This window comes from Bos javanicus, chromosome 4 (genome assembly GCF_032452875.1).
Source record: "Bos javanicus breed banteng chromosome 4, ARS-OSU_banteng_1.0, whole genome shotgun sequence".
Taxonomy (NCBI): domain Eukaryota; kingdom Metazoa; phylum Chordata; class Mammalia; order Artiodactyla; family Bovidae; genus Bos; species Bos javanicus.
Window position 1 is genome coordinate 61518568 of NC_083871.1, and position 12751 is coordinate 61531318.

The window sequence follows — 12751 nt, forward strand, 5'->3', positions numbered from 1 at the left end:
TGGTCAGTGAAAGCTTGGAGTCCTAAACATTGGACCATCAATTAAGTCCCTATTTTTACATTTTTTAGCAATCCCATATAAAAGAAAAGTGGGCCTTCCAAGTGGCATTAGTGGCAAAGAACCCACCTGCCAATGCAAGAGACATAAGAGAGGTGGGTTCCATCTCTGGGTTGGGAAGATCCCCTGGAAGAGGGCATGGCAACCCACTCCAGTATTATTGCCTGGAGAATCCCATGAACAGAGGAGCCTGGCAGGCTACAGTCCATGGAGTTCCAAAGAGTAGAACATGACTGAAGCAACTTAGCACACATGCATATAAAAGTAGCTCTTAAATAGTAAAGAATAACAGAAGTCCATGTTTCTTAAACATCAAACTCTCTTTATGGAACCTCAAAAATAAAATATTCTTAAATTTGAAACAAGAAGGTTTATTGTACTCCAGTGATGTCTATCATGAACTTCTTTAGTTTCCAAACACTTCACATAATCCTTCCAAACTTGTTGCTTGGTTCTTCTCCTCAGTCATTAACCCTTCCAAATGTTAGGGTTCCTGACATTCACTTTCATTCTCATCTCCCCTGCTTCTCACATCTTTCTCAGCACCATTCATGACTGACAGGTACTGAGCCCTCAAGAAATGTTTGCTGATAATTTGTCTGTGAACACAGCGTCCTACACTCTGACCTCATCATTCCACAAACCTTCCACCTCTGCTGACCTCTTCTACTTGTGCACCAGAAAGTGCTCCATCTTCAAGATTTCAAATCCCCAAACTGGCTTCCTGATTGAAATATCAAATCCTTATCTCTTTTCCACTGCTCCTCTTGCTTACGAAACCTGCAAGCCCTCTCTGACCCTCCTCCAGCTCTTGGTCCAATTGAAAATGTAGTTCATTTGTAGCCATGCCTATGTATGTATTAGCCCTGACTTTCTATCTTGCCGTTTTCTATGAGGCCACACACTAAGTAGTTCATCTATCTTTGAAAGGTGCCGAACAAGCTGCATTTAATTTGCCAATATGTAACCTTCTTCCAGTGGCTCAGATGATAAAGAATCTGCCTGCAGTGCAGGAGACGTGGGTTCGATTCCTCCCTCAGGAGAAGACACATGGCAACCCACTCCAGTATTCTTGTCTGCGAAGTCCCATGGACAAAGGAGCCTGGCAGGCTATACAGTCCATGGGGTCACAAAGAGTCAGACACAACTTAGCAGCTAAAGAACAAAAACTTAGACATACATACACACACACACATTTACATATGTAGCTATTAGATTAGATCAGATCAGATCAGTCGCTCAGTCGTGTCCGACTCTTTGCGACCCCATGAATCGCAGCACGCCAGGCCTCCCTGTCCATCACCAACTCCCGGAGTTCACTCAGACTCACATCCATCAAGTCAGTGATGCCATCCAGCCATCTCATCCTCTGTCGTCCCCTTCTCCTCCTGCCTCCAATCCCTCCCAGCATCAGAGTCTTCTCCAATGAGTCAACTCTTTGCATGAGATGGCCAAAGTACTGGAGTTTCAGCTTTAGCATCATTCCTTCCAAAGAAATCCCAGGGCTGATCTCCTTCAGAATGGAATGGTTGGATCTTCTTGCAGGCCAAGGGACTCTCAAGAGTCTTCTCCAACACCACGGTTCAAAAGCATCAATTCTTCGGCACTCAGCCTTCTTCACAGTCCAACTCTCACATCCATACGTGACCACAGGAAAAACCATAGCCTTGACTATGCACCTTTGTTGGCAAAGTAATGTCTCTGCTTTTGAATATGCTATCTAGGTTGGTCCTAACTTTCCTTCCAAGGAGTAAGCATCTTTTAATTTCATGGCTGCAGTCACCATCTGCAGTGATTTTGGAGCCCAGAAAAATAAAGTCTGACACTGTTTCCACTGTTTCCCCATCTATTTCCCATGAAGTGGTGGGACCGGATGCCATGATCTTTGTTTTCTGAATGTTGAGCTTTAAGCCAACTTTTTCACTCTCCACTTTCACTTTCATCAAGAGGCTTTTGAGTTCCTCTTCACTTTCTGCCATAAGGGTGGTGTCATCTGCATATCTGAGGTTATTGATATTTCTCCCGGCAATCTTGATTCCAGTTTGTGTTTCTTCCACATGAGCGTTTCTCATGATGTACTCTGCATATAAGTTATAGTTACATAGTTATTATAAATTTATCTGTGTGTGTGTATGTGTGCAGAGTCCCTGATTTATGATGGTTCTACTTACGATAACTGGACTTTATAGAAATGCAAAAGCAACATGCTTTTAGTAGAAACAGTACTTGGGATTTTGATCTTTTTCCTGGACTACCAGTAAGCAGTACAATGCTTTCTCATAATGCTGCATAGTTGCACCAAGATGCCATTCCATCAGCCCTCTGATCCGAAGGATAATCAGTACCCATACAACTGTTCTGGTTTTAATTTCCAGTACAGTACTCAATAAATTACAAGAGATATTCATCATTTTATTATATAATAGGCCTCATGTTAGATAATTTTGCCCAACTGTAGCCTAATATAATTGTTCAGAGCATGTTTAAGGTAGGCTAGGCTAGGCAATAATGTTGGGTAGGTTAGGTACATCAAATGCATTTTTGACTTAGGTTGTGTTTATTGGGACATAACCCCATCATAAGTTGAGGAAGATCTATGTGTGTGATGTATGTGTGAACAACTCTGTTGGCTCCTTTTCCTCTGCTCCACAACTAAGTGACTGAGAACTTTAAATTCTACCCTGGTTGCTCTTGTGTACCTACACACACCCACTGGGTGATCTCATCAGTTCCACTGACTTAAAATACCTTCCATATACTGATGGTTCCCAAATTTATTTCTTTGGCATGATCTCTTCCTTGAGTTCTGAATAAGAATATTCAACTAACTATATGAAATCTTGACTTAGACTTTTAACTAGTATATTAAACTTAACAAATCCAAAATGAAATTTCCCCCACTAAACCTATTCTTTCTCCAATCTTCTCTATTTCCATAAATGGTACCACTATCTACCCAGTTGTTCAAGCCAAAATCCTAGGAGTCATCGTCAATTCCTTCTTCCTTTCCTCCTACTCTATCCATATACCCAACCTACCTATCAACTCTGCCTCCAAGTATACCCTGGGTCTTCTACTTCTCTTCCTCTCTAGAGCTTCCGTTACACTCGAAGCCACCATCACCATCACTGGACCCACTGCAAGAGTTTCCTGTCTGGTTTCCCTGCTTCCACTCTCATCCTCTTTTCCGTTGTTCTCAGAACAGTTAGTGCTATCTTTAAAAACAAAAACACAGCTGTGTTTTAAATCCACCAGTGGCTTCTGATTGCACTTAGAAAAAAGTCCAAACTCCTTTCCTTAACCCCTGCCTACCTCTGAGATCTTTTCTCCTACCACTTTTCCCCAGTTCACTGGATTCCAACCATGCTGACCTTCACATAGCCCCAGAATCAGGATAAGATCATGCCCATCTCTGGGCTTTTTTGCCTTTGCAGTTCCCTCTACTATGAATGCTTGAATCCTCCCTCTACGCGAAATGTCTTGTGGCTGACATTTTCTTATCCTTCAAGTCAGTCAGTTCAGTTGCTCAATCGTGTCCGACTCTTTGTCTGTATCCTTCAAGTCTCAGCTCAATAGACACTTCTTCTGAGGCTTTTTCTGACCCCTCCGTACTTCAAGTCACCATCTCCAGTATACTAGAGATGTACAGTACTATTCCTCATAGCACCTATTTGTATTTGATATTACATCATTTGTTTGTTGTTCAGTCGATAATCAGGTCCTACTCTTTTGCGACCCCATGGACTGTGGCCCACCAGGCTCCTTTGTCCATGGGATTTCCTAGGCAAGAATACTGGAGTGGGTTGCCATTTCCTTCTCCAGGGGATCTTCCTGACCCAGGGATCAAACTCATGTCTTCTGCATTGGCAGTGGAATTCTTTACAGTGAGCCACCAGGGAAGCCCACATCATTTGTTTACTTGATTGTTGTTTCTCCCACTGTAAGTTCCAAGAGAACTAGGACTCTATTTGATTTATTCACCACAGCGTTCCTGAGGTGTGTGCCCAAGGACTGCCTGATACATGTATATCATGTGTACGTATGTATGTATGAAGTACCAGTACGCATATCTTCCCGTATGCAGAATCTTTCTTGTATGTATGCAGTATAAATAATTAATAAATATCTGTGGAAGGAGTATATTAATGCACATCTTGATTTCTTCAAAATGTAATTAAGATAAACAATATTTCTGTTGTCTGATTTAAAAATATCCTTCTTCCCTTATTTACAATAAAACATCCTATCAAAAAATATCATAGTGTTTCCCAGAATTTTTGTGCTGTTCTATTTTCATTGACGTGAAAAGGCAAAGGCATTTCACAAGGCATTCTTTATTTATTCTTTATGCTTTTCATTCTCCTGAAAAAGACATACTGAACATGTTCCATTCTCTCAATACAGACATCCCAAAAGCATTCAAATAGCACTGAAAAAAAATTTTTTAAACCTATAGAAACCAACTTTGCCTGGATTTTTTTTAACTTTTATGTATCAGGGAACATTGTTTACAGCTGTCCTGAGGCTTCTGTTAATGCTTGTTAGAATCTGGAATATTGCAACTAGAGTTTCTCTATTCTTTTATAATACCAAACTGCAGATTAATTTTCCTCAATTCATATATTTCCAAAGACACAGAATGTTATAAATTGCTTCCAAGAGAACAAGGAGGAAAGTAAAAAGTATTTTCTAGAAGCTTCTTCTCATTCTTTTAAACTCTTATCTGAAATTTAAAAGTAAACAAATATTTTTTAATGTCCTGTTTTTTTTCATTACTAAGATAACTTCTTCTTAAGAAATTAAACTTTTTTTCAATTTCAAGAGAAACATATACTTGATCTGCTCTCAACAAAATGAACTTTTTCTGTAGAAAGTGAAATATTATAGTTATTTGTCTCTCCACTGGCATTAGCAATACTAGCAACCTTCTCCAGTCTTCACCATTCTTATTTCTTCTTTCCTGGCTTTTATGACCCAGGTTAATGATCACATATATTCTAAACCTTTAAAAAGGAAGATGTTGATTTTTTTCTTAAAAAAAAAAAAAAAAATCTGATCCTCTCTTACTACAGAGATGTTTCAACTGACTTTTGTCCTGAAACTCCATTGACTATGAGTAGCTTGCCATGCGGAGAAGGAAATGGCAACTCCAGTACTCTTGCCTGGAAAATCCCATGGACGGAGGAGCCTGGTGGGCTGCAGTCCATGGGGTCGCTATGAGTTGGACACGACTAAGTGACTTCACTTTCACTTTTCACTTTCATGCATTGGAGAAGGAAATGGCAACCCACTCCAGTGTTCTTGCCTGGAGAATCCCAGGGACAGGGGAGCCTGGTGGGCTGCCGTCTATGGGGTCACACAGAGTCGGACACGACTGGAGCGACTTAGCAGCAGCAGAAGCTTGCCACGTGATTCAAACATGAAATATACATGTTAATAGATGAGTTAATTAAATAAGCTACTGAAAAAAATAAGAAAAATATAAGCTCTTTACTCATAACATAAAAAACAATATTTCTGTGAAAAATATCTATTTTTCTATGATTTTTTAAATCTAGAGTTTAATGGAAATGATCGTTAAGGAGAATCAGAAATTGAAATGATCCACGATACAATGCTGGTACTGAACATAAAAGTAAACATTAAAAAAGTGAAGTATAATGCTGCAGCAGGAAAAGTGCAATAGCATTCTTGGCTATTACTGGAAAACTTAGGTTTAGTAAGACTTTCAAAAGGGGGGAGGTGTATTCTTAGAGGTAAACAAATTATTAAAAGCAATTTTAATAATTCTTAACTTTATTTTGCAATCAGTGCTTTGAAAATGAAGTTTATATAGAGACAAGTAGGAAGGAAAGTTTCTTTAAAAGATGGAATTGTTCATTGTTCTGGCGGATATGTAAAAACAATGCTGACTCAAAAGCAGCCAAGTGGGCAGCTGCAGATGCTGTATCCAATGGAAATACTAAGCAGGCGCAGCATGAATCAATAATTAACAAAGCAGATGCACAAAGCTTGATGAGGATGAATGATGACATGGGTGGGAATGGTAAAAGAAGCTGATAACAGTACTAGCTTTGTAAGTAACTAGATAAACTCTTTGTTTTCATGAATTTGTCAGTAAGAGTACTTCAGTGCCTAATAGTACACAAAGAATATCTTTTATTAATGCTTTGAATTAATTGATATGTACCTCTATGTATTAATAGTATTTATCACTGAAAATGTTTATAAATCAAAATGATCCACAAGAAAAATTGGTAGGGTGAACATAGAAATAATTTTTAACATAAAGAAGAAATAATATTCTAAATGAACTAACTACAGGGGCATCAAGGGCTTCCCCGATAGCTCGGCTTCCCTGGTAGCTTCTGGAGAAGGGATAGGCTACCCACTCCAGTATTCTTGGGCTTCCCTGGTGGCTCAGCTGGTAAAGAATCCACCTACAATGTGGGAGACCTGTGTTTGACCCCTGGGTTGGGAAGGTCCCCTGGAGAAGGGAAAGGCTACCCACTCCAGTATTCTGGCCTGGAGAAATCCATGGACTGTATAGTCCATGGGGTTGCAAAGAGTTGCACAATTCTTAAGTTTAATGAAATGTTTAAGAGGGAGGTATTTCTTTTTTTTTTTTAATTTTAAATAATTTTATTCTTATTTAAAATACTCAAAACATTTTTAAAATAACTCTTTTAAAGAGTTATTTTTAAGAACCATTTAGTCAACAATGTTTGTTCTATTAAATACATTAATTTCTCTGTTTTATACATCCCATTCCATTTCACTATCATCAGTTTTATTCAATATTATCTATTTTTTCATACCCCCACTGTAAAAGGCAGTTAATTCATGTTGGAAACACTAAAAGATCAGTAGATAGGTGAGGTGTAGAATCAAAAATGAGAGGATTGATTTATAACTGAAATATATAGTGTAGCAAGTGAAAAGAAAAAGTTTACAGAGTTGGAAAGGAAGAAAAAAATTACTGTTATCTGCAGGCAATATAAAATATATTTTATTTTATTTTATTTAAAGCATTTAATTTTATTTTTAAACTTTACAATATTGTATTGGTTTTGCCAAATATCGAAATGAATCCGCCACAGGTATACATGTGTTCCCCATCCTGAACCCTCCTCCCTCCTCCCTCCCCATACCATCCCCCTGGGTCGTCCCAGTGCACCAGCCCCAAGCATCCAGTATCGTTCATCGAACCTGGACTGGCGACTCGTTCCATATATGATATTATACATATTTCAATGCCATTCTCCCAAATCATCCCACCCTCTCCCTCTCCCACAGAGTCCAAAAGACTGTTCTATACATCAGTGTCTCTTTTGCTATCTCGTACACAGGGTTATTGTTACCATCTTTTTAAATTCCATATATATGCGTTAGTATACTGTATTGGTGTTTTTCTTTCTGGCTTACTTCACTCTGTATAATAGGCTCCAGTTTCATCCACCTCATTAGAACTGATTCAAATGTATTCTTTTTAATGGCTGAGTAATACTCTATTGTGTATATGTCCCACAGCTTTCTTATCCATTCATCTCTTGATGGACATCTAGGTTGCTTCCATGTCCTGGCTATTATAAACAGTGATGCGATGAACATTGGGGTACACGTGTCTCTTTCAATTCTGGTTTCCTCAGTATATATGCCCAGCAGTGGGATTGCTGGATCATAAGGCAGTTCTATTTCCAGTTTTTTAAGGAATCTCCACACTGTTCTCCATAGTGGCTGTACTAGTTTGCATTCCCACCAACAGTATAAGAGGGTTCCCTTTTCTCCACACCCTCTCCAGCATTTATTGCTTGTAGACTTTTGGATCACAGCCATTCTGACTGGCGTGAAATGGTACCTCATTGTGGTTTTGATTTGCATTTCTCTGATAATGAGTGATGTTGAGCATCTTTTCATGTGTTTGTTAGCCATCTGTATGTCTTCTTTGGAGAAATGTCTATTTAGTTCTTTGGCCCATTTTTTGATTGGGTCATTTATTTTTCTGGAATTGAGCTGTAGGAGTTGCTTATATATTTTTGAGATTAGTTGTTTGTCCGTTGCTTCATTTGCTATTATTTTCTCCCATTCTGAAGGCTGTCTTTTCACCTTGCTTATAGTTTCCTTTGTTGTGCAGAAGCTTTTAAGTTTAATTAGGTCCCATTTGTTTATTTTTGCTTTTATTTCCAATATTCTGGGAGGTGGGTCATAGAGGATCCTGCTGTGATGTATGTCAGAGAGTGTTTTGCCTATGCTCTCCTCTAGGAGTTTTATAGTTTCTGATCTTACGTTTAGATCTTTAATCCATTTTGAGTTTATTTTTGTGTATGGTGTTAGAAAGTGCTCTAGTTTCATTCTTTTACAAGTGGTTGACCAGTTTTCCCAGCACCACTTGTTAAAGAGATTGTCTTTAATCCATTGTATATTCTTTCCTCCTTTGTCAAAGATAAGGTGTCCGTATGTGCCTGGATTTATCTCTGGGCTTTCTATTTTGTTCCATTGATCTATATTTCTGTCTTTGTGCCAGTACCATACTGTCTTGATGACTGTGACTTTGTAGTAGAGCCTGAAGTCAGGTAGGTTGATTCCTCCAGTTCCATTCTTCTTTCTCAAGAGAGCTTTGGCTATTCGAGGTTTTTTGTATTTCCATACAAATTGTGAAATTATTTGTTCTAGCTCTGTGAAGAATACCATTGGTAGCTTGATAGGGATTGCATTGAATCTATAAATTGCTTTGGGTAGTATACTCATTTTCACTATATGGATTCTTCCAATCCATGAACATGGTATATTTCTCCATCTATTAGTGTCCTCTTTGATTTCTTTCACCAGTGTTTTATAGTTTTCTATATACAGGTCTTTAGTTTCTTTAGGTAAATATATTCCTAAGTATTTTATTCTTTCCGTTGCAATGGTGAATGGAATTGTTTCCTTAATTTCTCTTTGTTTTCTCATTATTAGTGTATAGGAATGCAAGGGATTTCTGTGTGTTGATTTTATATCCTGCAACTTTACTATAATCATTGATTAGTTCTAGTAATTTTCTGGTGGAGTCTTTAGGGCTTTCTATGTAGAGGATCACGTCATCTGCAAACAGTGAGAGTTTTACTTCTTCTTTTCCAATTTGGATTCCTTTTATTTCTTTTTCTGCTCTGATTGCTGTGGCCAAAACTTCCAAAACTATGCCGAATAGTAATGGTGAAAGTGGGCACCCTTGTCTTGTTCCTGACTTTAGAGGAAATGCTTTCAATTTTTCACCATTGAGGATAATGTTTGCTGTGGGTTTGTCATATATAGCTTTTATTATGTTGAGGTATATTCCTTCTATTCCTGCTTTCTGGAGAGTTTTTATCATAAATGGATGTTGAATTTTGTCAAAGGCTTTCTCTGCATCTATTGAGATAATCATATGGTTTTTATTTTTCAATTTGTTAATGTGGTATATTACATTGATTGATTTGCGGGTATTGAAGAATCCTTGCATCCCTGGGATAAAGCCCACTTGGTCATGGTATATGATCTTTTTAATGTGTTGTTGGATTCTGATTGCTAGAATTTTGTTAAGGATTTTTGCATCTATGTTCATCAGTGATATTGGCCTGTAGTTTTCTTTTTTTGTGGGATCTTTGTCAGGTTTTGGTATTAGGGTGATGGTGGCCTCATAGAATGAGTTTGGAAGTTTAACTTAAGAGGGAGGTATTTCTGGGCTCCAAAATCACTACAGATGGTGACTGCAGCCATGAAATTAAAAGACGCTTACTCCTTGGAATGAAAGTTATGACCAACCTAGATAGCATATTGAAAAGCAGAGACATTACTTTGCCAACAAAGGTGCGTCTAGTCAAGGCTATGGTTTTTCCTGTGGTCATGTATGGATGTGAGAGTTGGACTGTGAAGAAGGCTGAGCGCCGAAGAATTGATGCTTTTGAACTGTGGTGTTGGAGAAGACTCTTGAGAGTCTCCTGGACTGCAAGGAGATCCAGCCAGTCCATTCTGAAGAAGATCAGCCCTGCGATTTCTTTGGAAGGAATGATGCTAAAGCTGAAACTCCAGTACTTTGGCCACGTCATGCGAAGAGTTGACTCATTGGAAAAGACTCTGATGCTGGGAGAGATTGGGGGCAAGAGGAGAAGGGGATGACAGAAGATCAGATGGCTGGATGGCATCACTGACTCGATGGACATGAGTCTGAGTGAACTCCGGGAGTTGGTGATGGACAGGGAGGCCTGGCGTGCTGCAATTCATGGGGTCGTAAAGAGTTGGACACGACTGAGCGACTGATCTGATCTGATACCTTTAGTGCACATCATTTTCTAACTTTTATTGTGTGTGTGTATACACACACATGCTAGTCAGTAAGGATAAATACATTGTGGATAAATATATTGTCTTTTATGTACTGTAAAAGCACTAAGCCCTGTCTCTTGTGTATAAATAAATATCTGTGGAATTACTAATACATCTTAGTTTCTCCAAAATATAATGGAAGTAGACAATCTGATTATGCATGTTTTAGTAAAAACATTCAGAGTAAATTCTTTAGATTCTGAACATATGAATTGGAAACATCTTTTAATCTTTCTTTCTTTCTTTTTTTTTTTTTTTTTGAGAATTACACCTCTTAAATTGCAGTGACTTGAAGAATTAGAAATTTGCAGAGGTAACATGCATTTATACCAAACTTGGAAAGCAGGTTTCAGTTTTAGGTATATAAAGAAGGAAGGTATGTAAGGAAGATAAGTATACAAGTTTCATTTACACAGTTTTCCCTTAGGACATATGTTGCAAGAACAACGGCTCTTCTGAATGCAAAGCATTCATTGCTCTTTACTATTATCAAACGTTTAACCTGAAGATGTGTTCTTTATCCACATGCCCATTTTATATCATTCTGTTTTTCTTTGAATTATCATCGAAAATGCAAGCTTTCTATTATCTACTGATTCATTAACTTACAAATGATTTATTGAGTATATACTGTGTGCCAGACACTATTCTAGTTGCTAGAAATATAGCAGCGAGCAATCAAAAGTTACTGCACTTATGGAAATTTTATTCTAGAGATGGAGACAGACAATAATCAAGATAAATCAGTAAAAGACATAATAAATTATATAATATTAAGTGCTAAGGAGAAAAAAATAAACCAGAGAAAGGAGCTAGGAAATCTGAGAAAGGAATAGAATTTTAAATTGAGTGACCAGGAAAGGTCTATGAGAAGTGACATTAAGTCCTGGGAAGTGAAGGAGCTAGTCCTGTGGACACAAGGCCAGGGTGGGTGCTGGGGGTGGGGGAGCATTCCAGGCAGGGAAAGCCCCAAATCGCAAAGGTCATGAGGTGAAACAGTGCTTGGCATAGTTGAGGAATATTTAAGAGGCCAGAGTGTCTGGAGGAGACCAAGGAGAGGACAGCAGTGGGAGATGAGACCAAAGAGATGACAGGAGGCTAGGTCATAAAGACCTTGTAGGCAAGGACGGAAGACATTGAAGTACTTTTCACAGAAAACTGACATTATCTGACTCTTTAATAGGATCAATCTGGCCACTGAGTTTTGAGAATAAAGAGGGCAAGAATGGAAATAGTGTTCAAGTCTCCTGTAAATGTGTTATCATAGTTTAATTATTTAAAAAAGAAAAAAACAAAACCAAAAAAACCTCGGACTACCTGGGCCATTAGAAAAAAAAAAAAAGAAATACAGGGTTCAGCTACAGCTATAATCCAGACAAAAGATGGTGGTGGCTTGAGCCAGAATGGTGGCAGCAGCAATAGTGAGAAGTGGCTGGATTCTGGATATATTCTGAAGACAGTATCCACAGGATTTTCTGACAGACTAGGATGTGAGGTTATACACTACCTGAAATTTCCACCCATCCTTCTTAGTGAAAAAGGTACAAATACTCTCATGTTCTCCGTCATTCTTAGAGGATGATGTTTCTGATATAACTTCAACTTTCCTTTTGTTCCTAAGTTTGAAAACATACCCCACAATTATTTTTGTGTCCTATCTCAACCTTGAGGAAAGCTAAAAGAGAAGACGTGGCTCTGAAAATTGACAGTGTCAACTCTATCTCATGAGTTCCTCCTCTACTGTAAAATCCACCCTGATTTCCCTTGTTTATGCCAAGGCCTGTCTCAGAACCTTGCACATATTGAGTCAGTCAGTCAGTTCAGTTGCTCAGTCATGTCAGACTCTTTGTGACCCCATGGACTGCATCATGCCAAGAATCCCTGTCCATCACCAGATTTACTCAAACTCATATCCATTGAGTCGGTGATGCCATCCAACCATTTCATCCTCTGGCATCCCCTTCTCCTCCTGCCTTCAATCTTTCCCAGCAACAGGGTCTTTTCAGATGAGTCAGTTCTTCACATCAGGTGGCCAAAGTATTGGAGTTTAAGCTTCAGCATCAGTCCTTCCAATGAATATTCAGGACTGATTTCCTTTAGGATAGACTGGTTGGATCTCCATGCAGTACAAGGGACTCTCAAGAGTCTTCTCCAACACTACAGTTCAAAAGCATCAATTCTTTGGCAAACTCTCACATCCATACATGACTACTGGAAAAACCACAGCCTTGACTAGGTTGGACCTTTGTTGGCAAAGAAATATCTCTGATTTTTTTTTTTTTTAGTCACATCCAGTGTATTTATTGCAATCTTTAAAGTTATGCTTGCTCAGTATTTTGGAAATATTTTA

At 38.5% G+C, this 12751-nt stretch overlaps 2 protein-coding genes across 4 annotated transcripts in view; one reads left to right on the forward strand and one right to left on the reverse strand.

Moving 5' to 3' along the window:
- The window catches only part of ANLN (anillin, actin binding protein), a 175424-nt gene that overhangs the window by 69463 nt on the left and 93210 nt on the right, over positions 1–12751 (reverse strand). The gene's annotated exons all lie outside the window — the stretch shown is intronic.
- Positions 1–12751, forward strand: part of MATCAP2 (microtubule associated tyrosine carboxypeptidase 2) — a 78540-nt gene that overhangs the window by 704 nt on the left and 65085 nt on the right. The gene's annotated exons all lie outside the window — the stretch shown is intronic.